Genomic DNA, 18,288 nt, shown 5'->3' with positions numbered 1-18,288 from the left:
ACCTTTGGATTAATTGCATGTTTTGTACAAATGTCAGTTCCTGATTTAGTTTTGATGGATCTATTCATGTCCTGTTGGAGCTTTAGTTGAGTCAAGGTATTGCTTATCATCAGTCTTCTTTGGCTGACCCTTGTAAAGTAAAAAATCAGATATCATGAGAAAAGCACTTTTTCTTATAGAGTCTTCAAGAGACCAGAAAAAATATTCTTATGTCAGTTGATAGAAAAGAAAAAAAGAATGAAGAGTAGAGGGAGTATGAAGAGTGAAAATATTAATTAAAATTTGAGTTAGTTTTGTTATTTTTTACTAGCCAAGCAACTTTATTTAAACATCTAAATGAAATGTAACTAATGAGGATATAATTTCATTGGCAAGCAAATATTTCTAGTTAATTCAAGACCTAATCATTAGGAATTATAATTCAACAGTATAGGCATTCTTATATGTTAATCTGTTTTCTTATACATTGATGCTTGGTTTGGTCGTAGTGCATTACAATGCACCACATATGCAATTTTTTTTAGTGATCTAGATCACTAATTCTTTTTTTTATTAATCTATTTATTTATTTTTCCTTATAATGTTTGCTTTCTTTTCTTAGGTGTAGTCCCTGTAGAATTTTTCACCACCAATTCACCCATGCACCATCTCTATAGTCCTTTGTACTCTCCCTGCACTCATTTTGATCCCTTTCTCTCCCCACTTCCCTGCAGAATGTCTCTGATTTATAGTTGACTGTTTGTTTTGTTGTGTTTTTGTTATTGTTTTTATCTTGATCCTTTATATTCCTCTTATTGTTTTTATCTTGATCCTTTATATTCCTCTTATAAGTGAAACCATCAGTATTTTTCCTTTTTCTTTTGACTAATTTCATAGAGCATAATCCCTGCTAGCTTCATCCATATTGCTGTGAATTACATGAGTTTATCTTTTTTGATTGCTGAATATTATTCTATGATGGAATATTATTATTATTATTATATTATTATATTGCTGAATATTATTCCATGATGTATATATACCACATCTTTTTTTTTTTTTGAAGATTAGATTTTATTTATTTATTTTTTAAGATTTATTTATTTATTTACTTATTTACTTATGCAATCACTGGGTACAGTCAGAAGCGCGGGAGGGTGAGAGAATTCACCAGAGCCAGAGCAGGGAGCAGAGCAGGCAGAGGGACCGAAGTACACTGCTGAGGGGAGCAGTGGGCGGCAGGAGAGGTCTGCGCGCCATGTGGGACCCTCCTCCTGTGGCCAGGGAGCAGCCGGGGATCGAACCGCAGCTGCAGAGGCTGCGGGCTGCTTCCCAACCCAGCGCTCAACCGCTGTGCCACCGGGGAAGCCCTATTCCACATCTTCTTGATCCAGTTGTCTACTTTTGGGCATTTGTGTTGATTCCAAGTCTTATCCATTATAAATAGTGCTGCAATAAACATAGCAGTGCATGTATTATTTTGTATTAATGTTTTTGTGTCCTTTGAGTAGATCCCTAGAAGTGGAATTGCTGAGTCATATGATAGCTCCATTTTCAGTAGACTGAGAAATTCCATACAGCTTTCCATAGTGGTTGGACTAGTTTGCATTCCCACCAGCAGTGCAGGAGAGTTCCTTTTTCACTACATCCTCGTCAACATTTGTCGTTGCTAGGTTTTTTTTTTTTTTTTTTATAAGTGCCATTCTTTTTTTTTTTTTTTAATAGAGGCATGCTTTTATTTATTTGTTTGCTGGTTTGTTTGTTTGTTTTGTTTATACATGCACTGGGTACAGTCAGAAGCGCAGGAGGGTGAGAGAATTCACCAGAGCTAGAGCGGGGAGCAGAGCAGGCAGAAGGACCGAAGTACACTGCTGAGGGGAGCAGCGGGCGGCAGGAGAGGTCTGCGCACCATGTGGGACCCTCCTCCGGTGGCCGGGGAGCAGCCGGGGATCGAACCGGCACCGCAGAGGCTGCGGGCAGCTTCGCAACCCAGCGCTCAACCGCTGCGCCACTGGGGAGGCCCATAAGTGCCATTCTTACTGGTGTAAGATGGTATCTCATTGTGGTTTTAATTTGCATTTCCCTGATTATGAGGGATGTTGAACATTTTTTCATATGCCTGTTGGCCATTTGCATTTCCTCTTTGGAGAAATGTGTTTTAAGTTCTTCTGCCCATTTCTTGACTGGATTGTTTTCTTTGTTTTTGTTGAGTCATGTGAGTTCTTTGTATATTTTTGTGCTCACTCATTATCAGTTGTATGGAGTGCAAAGATTTTCTCCCAATCAGTGGGGTGTCTTTTTGTTTTGGTTAATGTCTCTTTTGCTGTACAGAAGCTATTTAATTTGATGTAGTCCCAGCTATTATCTTTTCCTTCACTTCCTTTCTTTACATGTATTTGATTCATTAGATATTCTAAATTTCATTCCTGCTTTTGAGTTCATTTTGTCGTTCCTAGAGACCATGACTCCCTTCCAGCTGATATCTATATGCAGTCAGACAACTATTACTATCAATTATCTTAGATTAGTCACTATTAAGAGGAAGTTTGAAAGTCTCTAATTCCATCTTTCTAAACCTTAGTTTCCTCATCTCTAATGTTTCAGTACAAATATTTTTCAATGTTGATGTACATATTGATAAATCATCATTATTATTAGTGCTAGTTCATCAATAATCAGAGAGGCATTACCAAGAAAATCTTGCATTTCTCCCATACTAATATGTGTCTTTTCCTCTAACAAGTTCCCAATTCTTAAATCACAGTATGGATATATCACTTCACCCTGCCTCTCATGGCACACTTTATCTTGCATTTCATATTGTACTTTGTTCAGGGAATGAAGACTGCCCAGAACTATAAAACTATCCCAAAGTATTGCTGCCTGCTATTTAATTACCCAACAACTGACTGCTTACCTGGATTTTTGCACATTTCTAGCCTCAGCTTTCTCATTACCAGGCTCCAGTCTACTAGGTCATGTCTTTGGCTTCCTTAAGAAGGAATTCCTGAGAATCCTGGTCTCAGAAATTCTGCAAGTAATACCTCCTACCCACTGGGTTCAGTCATTACTTTATTTGATGACCTTGTCCTTTCTTAGAGGTGATAAGGCTGTCTGCATATCCCTAATTCATCAATTTGTTTCTTGATTTCTTGCCATTCAGGCCAATCCATACTCGTACCATTGACACATTTTGAAACAATCAATTCAGGGAATGACTTTTTTTTAATAATTAAAATAATTTGGGAGATAGGTTAGGAAGACTGAGGATTGGTCTAGTCAGACAGACAAGCAGGATAATAATAAACATATTCCAGGAGAAAAATGTAGGCCTAATGGAATTATCTCTTAATAGAATGATTTTTTTCTATTAATTTCTATGACATAATGACATGTCAGTAAATTCCTAATGGATGAATAATTTTAGTGCCAATTTGTAATCATCCTTTCCAAAGATAACTTATATGCATTTTCCAGACTGCCAATAATCTGTCACAATGTACTGCCTGGCTTCTTATTTGATTTGCAAAATTCTTTTTTGACTTTTAGTATGACAAAATATAGTATAAATGTAGTCATATAGAAAAAATGACCAATTATAAATACTACCTCCATGTCTTCCTTCATCTCTTCATATATACTAGTGTCATTAATATTAAAATTAAATTAAATTTTGCTGTAGCCATTTTCTTTAGTGTAACTGTCAGTTCCATTAGATTTTAGGAAATAAGTTGAATTACCTCAGGCTTAATGAGGGCTCAAGAGAGCATGAAAATACTCTTCATTAAAAACCATGCAATTAGTTACATCAAATTTATGGAAAAGTAGATAATTATTTACAATCACTCACCTTTTAAATACATATTGTGAGCACAGAGGTAAAAAAAAAAACTGAAAAACCTTCTTGGGCCAACTAGCTAATATAAAATAAATAAAATTAGGCAGTGCTAAACTGATGGGGATTGAGGTCTGTAATGAACATCCAAACTCATGCTTTGTCTAAAATTGTCAAACACTCTCTTATTCCAGAAGGTTTTTTTTGAAACAAGAATTCAAAACCAATGATGTCAGATCTTCAAATAAAAAAAAAAAAAAAGCAAAATGAGACCAGAAAAGGGGGAAAAAAAAGAAGTATCAGAATTTCTACTTTTTTTAAACAACTTCCAAGTTTAAATGTTAGTAAAACAAGAGCTGTAGGATCACTCAATTTGTTTTGAAGGAAACAAATTTACAGCTTCTGGAATGTATCTAAAATGCTGATTCACATTTGTTGTAGGTGTTTTGTGTACTATTGTTTTCAGATTGATTATAACACAATTGAATTCAGAAAAGAAATTCAGAAAATTTTTATTCCCTGGTTTTATCTCTGGTTATATATGCACTAAGTATAACTCAATTTGGCACATAATGCCCAAATCATACAGAGAAAGGTATAAGGGACATAAAAATAAGGACGTGTTAGTTTTTGATAGAAATAAGGAAGAAACTGTGCCCAGCAACAGCATGTGCTCCTTTCAAGTCCTCATATAACTTTCCTTTTTCCAAAAATAACAAGCAAGGAAGCATCTCTTTTGCACCACATTTTTGCTTAACACTCAAGTGTTTTTGTTGTATTAATTTCACATGGACCAAAAATTAGTGACATATTCCCAAATACCAAGATTTAATTTGAAAATATATGCTTGTATTTTTAAAGGCTCTAAAAGTAGTCTGCTGGTCATCCATGATAAGTAATGCTAAAAGAGGTAGTTAACAGAAGTTGCTTGGTTAGTACTTATTTCTTAGTTAGCTAAACAGAATTCAGTGTAATTATGTAATGTTCATGGCTGTGAAAAGAGCAGTGATTGACTAGGAAAAGTCAGGGCTGTCATTTTTTGTTTGTTGTTTGTTTTAAGGTTGTATTTATGTTTGCATACAAGAACTGGGGTTTAGCCCAGAGCTGGAGGGAGATGGGGGGTGAGAGGATACACCAGAGACAGACTAGGGACAGTCAGATCTACTGAAATACACTGTTAAGGAGAGCAGCTGAAGACAAGAGAGGTCTGCTGCGCCATATGGGTTAGCTCCCTGGCAGGGGATTGAACTCAGGCTGTCCTGATATGTCAAGGTCGTCATGCTGAGACTTAACCCCTAGTCTACCAGGGAGGTCCCAGGGCTTTAGATTTAACTGTATACCAACTTAAGCATTATGTGGACTTGAACAATGATGAATTTATATAGAAATAAGTTAGCAGCCATAATTCCATTTAAAACAAGTATTTGGAGTACTTGGGCTCTAAGGAATTACTTCACTTCCCTTATATGTTTCCTTCTATTATCTTTGGCATTTGGTCTTCATAAGAGTTTGTATTTGTTAGGAAATCCCAAATACGTTGGCTAGTGAGAACAACTAATCATAGTTTGTTTATACAAAAGAAAAAGTTTATATAAAAGAAAAGCCATAGGTGTATAAAATAGAAATATGCAAAATGCATCAGTGTCCACATTATATTTTATTCTGTATTTTTTTTATATTTTGTTCATTTTTGCTCTTATTTCCTTTTTTAAAATTTAGTTTCATTAGTTAATTTTTAAAACTTTTATGGGCCTCCTTGGTGGCGCAAAGGGTTAAGCACAGCACTGTGATGCTATCAGCAGGCTCTGCAGCATGAGTTCATTCCCAACTGGCTGGGGAGCTACTCTCATGGTGCAGCAGATTTCTCCTGTCTCACCTGCTGCTCCCCTCAGCAGTGTATTTTAGTCAATCTACCTGTTCTGATCCCCACTCTGTCTCTGGTGAATCCTCTTACCCCCCACACTGGCCTGTACCCCTCTTCTTGAATGCATAAATAAATAAATCTTTAAGAAAAACTTTTATAAGTATATCTAACCTATTGCATTTTTGCTTTTTTATATATTTTAGGCAATGCATTTTTCTGTAAGCATTCTTTGAGCTACTTTCCAGTTGTGCCACTATATCATGTTCTCATTATCATTCATTTAAATATTTTCTATTTCTAGCTGAATTTCACCTTTGACTTATTGATTATTTAGACTGATTGCTAAATTTCCAGACAACTGGGATTTTCTGACAGTGTTTTTGTCATTGGTTTCAAGCCTAACCTATATATTCAAATATAATCTGTGTGATTTAATGCTTTGAAGCTTGTTGAGACTTGCTTTGTGGTCTACCATTTGGGCAATTTTGTTAAATGTACTTTGTGCCTTGTAAAATTGTTAGATATAATTTTTCATATATGTCAAAGTTGTCAAGTTTAAAACTTGTTATTCATCGATTCCCTAACCCCCCCATTCTATTAATTACATAGAAAAGTTTCTTAAAATTTTCATTGTGACAGTAAATTTGAATATTTTCTTTGTATTTTCATACTTCATTTTTAAGTTTTATAGTCTCTCTTACTTAACTAGAGATCAGGGATTTTTTTTTCCTTATATGATTTAACCACTTTTCTGCAACATTGTGGCTGCTGCATAGTAGATACTCAGTGGTTATTTTTGGAGGAAAAGATGAATCAATCGGAGAGTGAGAAGAGGTACTTAATGCCAAAAAACAGAAATTACTAGGGACAGTATAAGTGAGAGTTGAACAACTGCCAAAGAAGTTAAAGTGGGTTGCCAGTTGCCTTAAGGGAAATTTTATATTTATTTGTACATAATAGATATTCAAAGATATCTATAGTATAGTATCTATACCAATGATTCTAATAGTTTTGTTTCTTCCTCAGTCTGGGAGCACATTTGCCTTCTATTGATGCTTTCGTTAAGTAAATTGGCATCATCTATATACAGCTATAGTGAAGACCTAGGCACACAATCCACAAACATTTTTGGCGTACATTTGAGGAAGTGTTCACCATCTCTGTGTTAACTGGAAAAATTGCACTTTTATTAAACTTTGCTTTTTGATTTGTCCACTGAATTAACTGGCATCTCAATACTTAAGACCTGGGAAATACTTATTATTGGTATTCTCAGATATATCTAGCCATCTTGTATCACTATCTACTCTGAAAAACAAACTACAGCAATGGTCTCAAATATATAGGTCTCTGTATTCCTTTACAATCTTTGACATCATTGAAAATGTCTGAATTTAAGTTTATGAAGTCTATATATGCCCATATTTACTACATTGGGGTTACAATATAAATTTTAAAAATAGTTGTTTATTTAAAAAATAATAAAAATCCCATAACATTTTTATAAATCTTTTATAAAAATACTTAAAAAAACTAATTTTCAAGAAAAAAATAATGAAAGAATGGCATTATTTTATATTTTTAATATCTCTTCAATATTTGCCTTAATAGAAGATCGCTAGACTTAATTATCTGCTTTGTTAGTCAATCTGTTACAATGTTTCAATTTAAGTATGGAAGAAAATCTGGCCTTATACACTTATGTAGTTGGAAAGAGTGATATATTTAAAACTTTTTTTTACATAATTATAGATATTAAAGTTATCCCAAACCTAGCAAATGGTAGTTTCTTAATAGTTGCAATGTAGAATCTGAAACCATTTCAATAAATATTTTGTATTTTATTTTGTTACAATAAAATAGCCAATCTTATATTTTAATTGGTCTTTCTCTACGTATTATTTTACACCACGCATTGCGCATTTGGAAAATATTGCTTTGCTGAGTAATGTAATTTTCCTAATGATGCCTTATTGTACTACATAACATAAAAATAAACACATTTATTCACATTAACAGTTATCTCATCAGAAACATTACTATGTATTGGAAACCAGTAAAACTCATCATGACAAATGCAAGTAATCCAGATTTTTAATTTTTGCTCTAAACTTGAATATTTTCATTGGTAGCAAATACTGTCAGTTAATTTCTTATAGTTCTACATTGTTCATTTTTTGAGAAATGTCCCTCAAACACCAAAGTCTGATCTACTGTAGTTTACCTATCCATAGGTAGTTCAAATAAAAAATGGTATTAATTTATTATTAATTAATGGAAACAAATACTAGATCAGGTCACAACTAAAGCAAGTGATTTTTTCTGGAGATTACAATAAAGTAAACAATAGAAGTACTGTATGTGCACTCACCATTTTATTACATAGATTATTAAAAAGACATGTACTCAAGATCAAGACATAATAAAGTTGCTAAGTTTCATAGGGTCATCAGTGTTAGCCTATAGTGAAACCAACTTCATTTTTTCTGCAAGTAGATGTAGCTCTCAAAGGCTTTTAGTTGTCTATTGCCACTGTCTTTATTTGTGCTAAAAGACCAACAGTTTTAACCACTATTACTTAGGAATCATCAGTCACTTTTCAACACAGTGTAAAAGGCAAATTATGTCTTAGCGTTATGAAAATAATCATGAGAATCTTAATAGATCTCTGAAGGGACATCAAGGATTCCCTGAGAGTGTTGGCCCACACTTTGAGAACCACTCTTTAGAAATCATTTATTAAAACTTCAGAATTGGGGCCTCCCTGGTAGTACAAGGGATTATGTCTCAGCACTCTGAAGCTATTTGAGCAGGAGTTCAACCACAGGCCAGGGAGATATCCACCTGGCACAGTAGACTTCTCCTGTCTTACCCGCTGCCCCCCTTAGCAGTGTATTTCAGCCAATCTGCCTATTCTGCTTCTCACTCTGTCTCTGGTGAATCCTCTTACCACCTACCCCCGCACCTCTGGCCTACACCCCACTTCTTGTATGCATAAATAAATAAAAATAAATCTTAAACTTCAAAATTACTCTAATTCTTTCCTAAGCTCAATTTTGTATAGCTTTAAATTTTGTGTTTAGGTTTTTAGCTCATGAATATAACCACCATGAACAATAACTAGTACAGAGCAGACACCCAGTGCTGGTGGTTATAACAGTATAAGTAGCATACTTGGGATATTTATTTTTAAAAGTGTTTAACTTGTAATTCAATTTTGCCAATTGTTAATATAGTTTTTTTTTTTTTTACTAGTGAGAAATGTGATTTATTTTTTACTACATGATTTTTCATTGAGGTACATTGGAGTACAACCTCCTACATGATTTAGAGGTATAGGTTCCTGCCTCTTCAGAGGGATGTTACTGTACCACACCCACCACCATCAAGGAGCCCATAATCCTCCACAATAGTCCATCAAGTTACCTTCCCCCTTTGTTTTCCATTGTCCCTCCTTCTCTCATAGCCTCAATTTTACAGTCAGATGTTTAGAGTTTGTTTTAGTGTCATTTTATCTTTTCCTTTGTTTGGTTTCTATATATTCCAAATATGATTGATCATCTGGTATTTATCTTTTTTCTTTGAACCTATTTCACTTAGCGTAATCCTCTCCAACTCCTCCATGTTGTCACTAATGGCAAGATTTGATATTTTTTAAATCATATTCATTCTATATATATATACACACACACACATATATACTCCATATAAATGACACATCTGTCATTGGGCGACTATGTTGTTTCCATAACTTAGCTAATGTAAGTAGAGCTACAATGAATGATGAATAGGTGGACATATATTCCTTCAAACTAACATTTGTGCATTCTTTGAATAGATACCTAGGCATTCAATTGCTGTATCATATGGTAGACCTATATTTAATAGTTTGAAAAACCTCCATACCTTTTTCTATAGGGTTGGGACTGGTTTATATTCCCATGTGTACTGTGTAAGGAATTCTTTTCTCCAAATCTTCTCCAACACTTGTTATTTTGGTCTTTTTGGTAGGGTGTGAGATGTTACCTTGTTGTAGTTTTGATTTGTGTTTCCCTAATGATAAATGATGATGACCATTTTTTTTTTTTCATGTGCTTGGTGACATTTTTATGTCTCCTTTGGAGAAGTGTATACTTAACTCTCCTGACCATTTTTGATTGGGCTTTTCATTTTCCTTTTACTGAGCTGTGGGTATTGTTTATAGATCTTGAATATTAGCCCTTTATTTTAATATGTGAGTCACAAGATCATCTAGCATGTATATGAGAACCAGAATTTGGTACTTATTTTGCTGAATCCAAAATTCAGAACCTTTTTATGCTCTTTCCTACTTCTTCCCAAATCTCCAATCTTTTCCCACCCATTTTCCCATCAGTCTTTTGTTAACTGTCAGCTGTACAATTATTGTGGGTTATTCCTTAGTTCATTAGATCAGGTTCTGGGTCCTTAGGAATAGCATATGTTGGAAATGTACTGTCTTCATTGCTGCTCATTTCTTGTCTAAGAAGAAGCATCTTTTTCTTTCTTCATGTATACAATAGAGGTGAGGCACTTAAATGACAGCTTATTCAAATATCACAATGTGCAATATACTTTTCTTGTCAAAACTCTCATTTTCTAGCATTTCGTTCCTATACTATCTTGACTTCCAATAAACAGACATTTCTCTAGATTGATTTCAATGCATTTCATGAAGTTAAGTGTGTTAACATTTAGTTTTCTCATGATTTATGCAACTTGTTATGTAATGAGTATCATTTAATACAGAAGATTTCACTCTTGTGTGCTGAATGAGTCTGCCCATGAAGGAAGGAAGTCTTGATTAACAAGTGACGAGTAACATTTAAATTCTTACTGATTTTGATTATGGTTCTACTGAAGGCATTTTCACATTCTGACAATAGTGTTAACCCAGTTGCAGTGTAATGGAAAAACATCAAAAGTTATTTTTAAAAGTATTGATGTCCTTTAATATATAAAACTACCTGTATTGTTTAGTCAACCTTTAATATTACTTAAGATTTAATTTGCTATTTTGGAAAATAAGTTAAGTATATGTCCTCTTAGAATTACTTTTGCAATATAATCTTGAAAGTATATGTAGCAAAAAACATTTAAAGAATACTTATTAAGATCATCAATTATTATGTGCAAGTCACTGTAGTTGAAGTTTTAGGATAAATAAAGGGGTAAGACTCAAAACTTGCCCTAGAAAATAAACTTATTTTTAAGATTGATGAAATACATTCTTTTTTTTTTGGTTAATGCCCATTAAAGGGAATCATGTTAGAATTTGAGGTCTTTTTAAAAATCTCATTGAATAGGCTTACTCTGAAGTATGATAGAGATCAGTCATTTTGGTTACAATCTTATTGAAATGGTATATGTTTTTTCCAATTATTTATCCAGTAATATATTCAGTTTCCTGAAATACATTGGATCATAAAGTAGTGACTCATTAAATCAAGAGTCTTTAAATTTTGGTACCATTCAAATTTATGTCAGTGTGTTAGATAACCAAGCAGATGAAATCGAAAATGTGATGTCTTACTGATTAGATTAATTTGTCTATTTTGCTAAGTTTGCATTTAGATTTAGTTTAGATAAATTAAGGTAACTTAATATGAAAATTAACCTTTGACAACTATTCTTCCTGAAAAACAGAAAACCTCACACTATTAATAGTAAATGTAGTAGTCTTGTGAAGGATTGTTACATTCTGTAAAATCTTATTAACCTCCATGTATTGGGTAGACTTTATTTTGGTAAGTCACATCTCTTCTTTCTGAAATGTATTTTTAAATGCTTCATTACAAGGTACAAAAGTATTTTCTTAGAATTGAAACATGCATAAAATATTCATTAACTGAAGATGAAATTATCTACTGAACAAATACATGTGTAGGATCAAGATACAGATTTATAATGTTAAACTTTTCTTTCTGATTCAGATAGAAGTGTTGGTAGTTTATTTCTGTGTTTCCTGGTTATGAAACAATTTATTTACTGCTTTGTAGAATATATAGTTGAAAGCATATCAAATTAATTACCCAAGTATTTTCTAAAAACCTTTATTGTCAGGATTAGCCTGAGGTCACTGTGACCATTTGCATGCCTTCCCTAACTTACAAAGACAACTATGTACTATGCTCTCCATCATCACAAGGCTATGAAATGTTAAGATCTTTTCAAAAAATTTACTTCTATGCTAATTTTTTAGATAAAATGTAAGAAGCAATTTTCTTCTTTCTTATTCAGATGATTCCCAAACTCAGAGAATTAGTCTATTGTATTCTTGAAAAGTAACTTTGATTTCCTGAAATTTTATTTCTTCCTGAGCAGAAAGATCTCTTTCCTCCAGTTGTACACCACCTAATTTTTTATTATTATATCCTGATACCGTAGTTTCTAACATTCAATATTTTTATTGCTTTCAGAAAGCATCTAAAATTGGAAGACTATCTGTTCCTTTTAAACAGCAGTGCAGCATAGTAGAAATCTGATATTTTACATCTCAAATATATTAGTTCATTCTTAATGTCTTTCTCTGTAATGTGGTAACAATAATAATATACTTTTGGTGCAATTATTATGTACCAGTATCTAGAGTAGATTTTCAAGACATGGTTTACTATTAGTGTATTATTTCAAAAGATAAGCAGTTGAACAAGTAATCATTCTTTTATTTGGCTTGGGATTAGTAACTAACTGGCAAGGGAGTTTGAAGGGATTCTGCCTTTCCACCCTACACATTTTGATGTCTTGCTCTTTTTGTGATATGACTTAACCATGCATTTTAGTCATTATATTACCAAAATAAAATTAGAAGATTAAAAAAGTCAACTCATACTAGATAGTCTTCAAAATTCCCTACATAAAAATAGTGCATGGTTCATAGGATTGCATTACAACGTATGACAAGTCAAAAGCAACCTCAAAGTGAATTTTTACGTTTTAACTATAAGGACTATCAGTTGGTATAGTATGCAGTTGTGTGTATGGTATTGTGTACACACGTAGGAAAACCTCAGTGGACATCAGTAAACATGCTGACTTTTTTTCTGTGTAATGTTAGTATGATTCTTTAGATGTTTTCTTTTCCCATTCACTTACAGTACACACTTGGCACTCACCGTGGTACAAGGAATACTACACACATCGCTTCCTCCAGTTCTAACATTGGTTTTGCCTTGAAGCTTATCCAGTAGCAGGTGTTGACCACGATATAGACAGAAATTTGTCCACCAAAGCCAAATTCCTCCCATCTCCAGTCTCCACTTGCCAATGTAACACGAATGCCAGATTCCAAATTCAAATCTCAAGCATGCCATTTCATCATGCAGTCCGCTCCAACTATTAGTCCATGGAAATTCTTACTTCAAAATTTAAAGCAGAACAAAACCCGTGTCAAATAAACACCATGCAACTAAAGGTGACACATTCTTTTAATTTTTAAGCTTTCTCTGAAATTAGTAAACTAAGATTACATTGCAGTTAATTACTTAATATTTTTTTTCTTTAAAAACAACAAAACATCTAAATACAACAGAACTGTTCTCACTAAATGCAAAAAATTTATTGTGAATGAAAAAAAGTTAAAAAAAACCCTGAAACTTCTCAATAAAACTTAGTTTTTTTGGGCCTCCCTGGTGGTGTAATGGGTTAAGATGCAACCTATGAAGCCACTGTAGCAGGAGTTCAATCCCCGGCCTGCCAGGGAGGTGACCCACATGGCACAGCAGACCTCTCCTGACTCGCCTGCTGCTCCCCTCAGCAGTGTGTTTCAGTCAGTTCACATGTTTTGTTCCCCACTATGTCTCTGGTGAATCCTTTCACCCCCCCACATCTCTGGCCTGTACCCCAGTTCTTGTATGCATAAATAAATAAATCTTGAAAAAAAATTAGGCATTTTAACATCCTAAGTGATTTTAAATGATTAATGACTAACAACATTTGGCTAAACTGTGTGTATCATTAAGACTGTCTTGATGATCACTGATATATTTAAAATAACTTACATTTCAAGGTTACATAAATTCAGAACATAGGATTCATATGGTCTTTGAAAGTCTCTTTGGGAGGCACAAAAGAAATTTAAACAATTTGATAATTTAAAAAAAATACTGTTTCAAAGGAAGCAGAGTTAAAAAGTCATCTGTGGTATACTGCATTTAAACAAGTATTTAGGGGCCTCCCTGGTGGTGCAGGCAGTTGAGTGCTGCATTGTGAATTGTGAAGCTGTCCACTGCCTCTGCAGCGTGGATTCTATCCCTGCTAGCCGGCGAGGGTCCCACATGGCGAACAGACCTCTCCTGACTCGCCCGCTGCTTCCCTCAGCAGTGTATTTCGTCAGTCTGCCTGTCTTTGGTGAATCCTCTCACCTTCCCATGCATCTTGCCTGTAAATCTTTAAAAATAAAAAAATAAACAAGTATTTATTTAATTTATTGGTTAATTACAATATTAGGGAATATTTATTAAGAAAATGTGTTTTCGCTATTATTTTTAAAGACCAGTGTTTTTATAATCAATCATGTGTTTATTAAAAATTATAACTTTTAGAATGTATTTATATATATATAGGTGCTCATTCAGCTTAATATAAAAAGGTTCTCATATCTCCTTGAATCCAGTCAACCACTACAGTATTCAAGGTTTGAAAAATCTAATCTCTTAGATAGAAGTAATGTGTGGAATGATATTAGATCTATCATTTTGAACAAATACCTACATGGTAAATTTGTGGGAAAAGTGGGATCTTGCTGTTTTTTTGTCCTTAGCTGTTTTTCCAGATTTTTCTGTTGATGTTATGTGAATAACAATCAATACTTACATTTTTTTTTTCCTTTTCAGTGGCTATATTCTCAAGTTGGTGCATTTCTAATTTGACTAGAATTTAAAAGCATTTTCAAAAACACGTAGATGCTGTGTACATTACAATAAACCTTCTGTAAAACTCTGCAATCAAGAGCTGACAAAATAGTAAGAGAAATTCCCAAGGGAACAAAAACTTGACTAAAAGTACTTATGTGGCAAGTAATAAAATCAGAAACCTAGAGCTTTGAGGATTAATAGCAGATGTTACCAGGGGCAATGAAAGAGCATTTGAGTACAAAGAAGAAATAATAAAATTTTTATAACATTAAAGACATTGAATCAGCAGTTCATAGATCTTACATAATAAAAATAAAAGTATAGACAATTTTTAGTTTAAGAATAATTTCCATCTTCAAAAATTATAATTATATTCAAGTCCTCCCAGAGAAAAAAATCAAGAGGGACCACTATTTCATTACATGAGGTATGTATAACTTCAAACCAAACTCAAACAGAAGTGCTGCCTGAAAGGAAAAAAGCATACTTACTTATAAAAATAAATGCTGGGTCATTTCACTCATATGTGGAGTATAAAGAAACAAAACAAAGGAACAGAGAAAACTAAATTAAAACAAACCATAGAAATCTGATGGTAAAATTGAGTCTACCAGACACAGAGGGGACAGGAGTACAGTGGACTATGTAAAGTGGCAGGAGCACAGTGGACTATGGTGGAGAACTGTGGCTGACTTGGTGGTGGGTGTGGTGTGGTAAAGTGTGTGTGAAAGATGTGATGCATATTCATAAATTGTACACTACTACATTGTAAACCATTGTTATCTCAATAAAATATAGTACAATTTAAAAAATTGAAACCTACAAATAAATATGAAAATTGAAAACAAATATCAAAACAAATCACATAGTACTTTGAAAGTATAATGCATTCTTCTAAGCAGAGTTAATCTTAAGAATGCAAGTTTGATTTACTGCTAAAAATATAAATGTAATCCACCACATTAAAGAAAAGGATGTGATCATTTTAAATCCATCAGAATTAAATTAAATAAATAACAATTCACCAAACATCTCTTGTCAAAATCAGAATGGAATGCTTGCTTCAGCAGCATATACCAAACATGCAATGATACAGAGAAAATTAGCATGGCCCCTGTATAAGGATGACACACATATTATTGAAGCATTCTATATTTAAAAAAAAAAGAATGTAAGGAGCATTTATAACTTGATAGAATGTAAACTATCACGACTTAGTTAAGTATTTTATTAAATATCTCCTGGAGATTTTAACCTACTTAGTAATAAAATATATAAATGACAGAAAAGCAAGTAATAAGCCCTTCATTATTTGTGTATCATATTTTTATGTAGAAAATAAAACAATTATAATTAATAAGATTTTAGCAGTATTACTTGAATGACAAGTGAATTTGTATCTTCTACAGCAGCAATAATGAGAAAAATTTAAATTTTAAAAACATTTCTAATCTTGACAAGGAAATTGATAAACTCATGCCAATATTATTATGGAAGAGAAAAAAAGTAACAATGAAGATGTTCCTGAAAAACAGTACATAAGTGAAATTGCCATGCTGAATATTAAGATATAAAGAAATAACAATATATGTAGATATTATTATGGAGTTGGAGCAAAAACTTTAATGGAATTGATTAGAGAAACTGGAAAAACATACACACATGTGAAACTCCATCCATGACACAGTTGTTATTATACATTGAGTATATGACAAAAGTTGCTAGGATGGTTATTCATGTGGTAAAAGGGATATTGATTGCAATCTCACACCATACACGCATTCCAGGTATGTGAGAAATAAAATCCTTAAAAAATTTAGAAAACAATATGAGAATAACTGTCTTATTTCAGGTTTGAGAAGGATTTCTTAAGGACATCAGAAAAATGTGCAAACAACTATATTTTATTGAAATTAGATACATTAGAATTATAAAGTTTAGTTCATTATAAGAAAGAACTTAAAATATGAGATATTAAAAACTGGTAGAGGATAAGAGTCATATTTATGACCTAAAAATGATTATACAGAACTTATAAAAACTTTCACAAATATAACAAAAAGATATAGTCAGTAATTGCATAGAAAAGGGAACATGGATTGCTAAATAATATATGAGAATATCCTCATTCATAATTATGGTAATGTTGGTTAAATCCACAATAGAATATAATTTTATCTTCTAGCAAAATTCAGATACTGAAGTTAGGATCTCTTAAATGCTCTTAGTAAAATATGCTTTGGAAAAGTAGCATGTCCTGAAATCCAGTGGAGGTAGATTGTAGCAATCATTTCACAATGTGTATGTATATAGAATCATGTTGTACACTTTATCTACAATTTTGTTTGTCAATTACACCTTAAAATCTTTTGCCCCTAAAAGAACAGGATGCAAGGAAGTCTAGTCCATTTTAAGTAAAACAAAATTCTTCCCATCAACTGTTCTAAAATTCATGTGGTATTGATAATTTGGTCAAATGAGGCATTAAAAAAAGAAAAGACTTAAAAAGAGGGAAAACAGGGAAGTTACTATTGCATATTCCTGTTTAGACCAACTTTTAAAATTTATTTATTATTTATTTATTTATTTATTTTATTTATACAAGCACTGGGTACAGTCAGAAGCGCGGGAGGGTGAGAGAATTCACCATAGCCAGGGTGGGGAGCAGAGCAGGCAGAAGGGCTGTAGTACACTGCTGAGGGGAGCAGTGGGCAGCAGGAGAGGTCTGTGCGCCATGTGGGACCCTCCTCTGGTGGTCGGGGAGTAGCCGGGGATCGAACCGGTGCTGCAGAGGCTGCGGGCAGCTTCGCAACCCAGTGCTCAATCCCTGAGCCACCGGGGAGGCCCTAGACCAACTTTTCAACTATGTCAATAGACTTATCTTTTATCTCTAGTAATACCTTCCTCCAACATTACATGCATTTCTTTTTTCTCCATTGTGTATATTTATTACTTTTTTCAGATGTATCCCACTTTGGGGTTGTTGAATAAACAGGGTCCTGAAAGAAATATTCTTGGAAATAGGAGTTAAGTCTATTAACTCCTACGAGTTAAGTCTCAGTGCTATCACCAGGACTGCTTGAGTTTGATCCCTGGCAAGAGAGCTTCCTTGCATGGTACAGCAGACCTCTCCTGTCTTGCCCGCTATTCCCCTCAGCAGTGTATTTCAGTCAATCCACCGGCTCTGCTCACCTCTCTGTCTCTGGTAAATCCTCTCACCTCCCTACCCTCGCACCTCTGGCCTACACCCCAGTTCTTCTATGCAAAACTAAAATTTTAAAGAGAAAGATTCTTGAGAAAATAATGTGATGGGGAAATTTAACAATATTATCAAAATATTCTGTAAGAATATATATTTTGCTCAGCTCCTTTTCCCTCTGGCTAAAACAACAATATCAACTTTATCTAGGTTATTAAGATTTTATGTCTTATTTTGTCCTACTGTTCATACATTTTTTAAGTTTTCTGACTCAGGATGTGATATACAAAAAATAGGTTGTGTTGCTGTGGATTATGGATAGTTATAGGAATAAATAGACTATAGAAAAAACATGCACAAAATCATTAATTGGTTGATAACCCGTTTTTAGTTTTTCTAAGACATATAGATCTTATTCCATACGACTGTGTTAATAACATCATGCAATTTGGCAAGTAATTTGTATGTAAGAATATTTTAATGTATTATTTTATATGCAGTATAGAAATCCCTCTAAATTAATTACATAGTTTTATAT

General features: G+C 33.4%; 1 protein-coding gene across 1 annotated transcript in view; it reads left to right on the top strand.

Moving 5' to 3' along the window:
* The window catches only part of NAALADL2 (N-acetylated alpha-linked acidic dipeptidase like 2), an 881,821-nt gene that overhangs the window by 333,365 nt on the left and 530,168 nt on the right, over positions 1 to 18,288 (top strand). The window lies entirely within an intron of this gene.

The sequence above is a fragment of the Talpa europaea genome (genome assembly GCF_964194135.1).
Source record: "Talpa europaea genome assembly, chromosome: 4".
Taxonomy (NCBI): Eukaryota; Metazoa; Chordata; class Mammalia; order Eulipotyphla; family Talpidae; genus Talpa; species Talpa europaea.
This window is presented reverse-complemented; position numbering and strand designations above follow the sequence as displayed.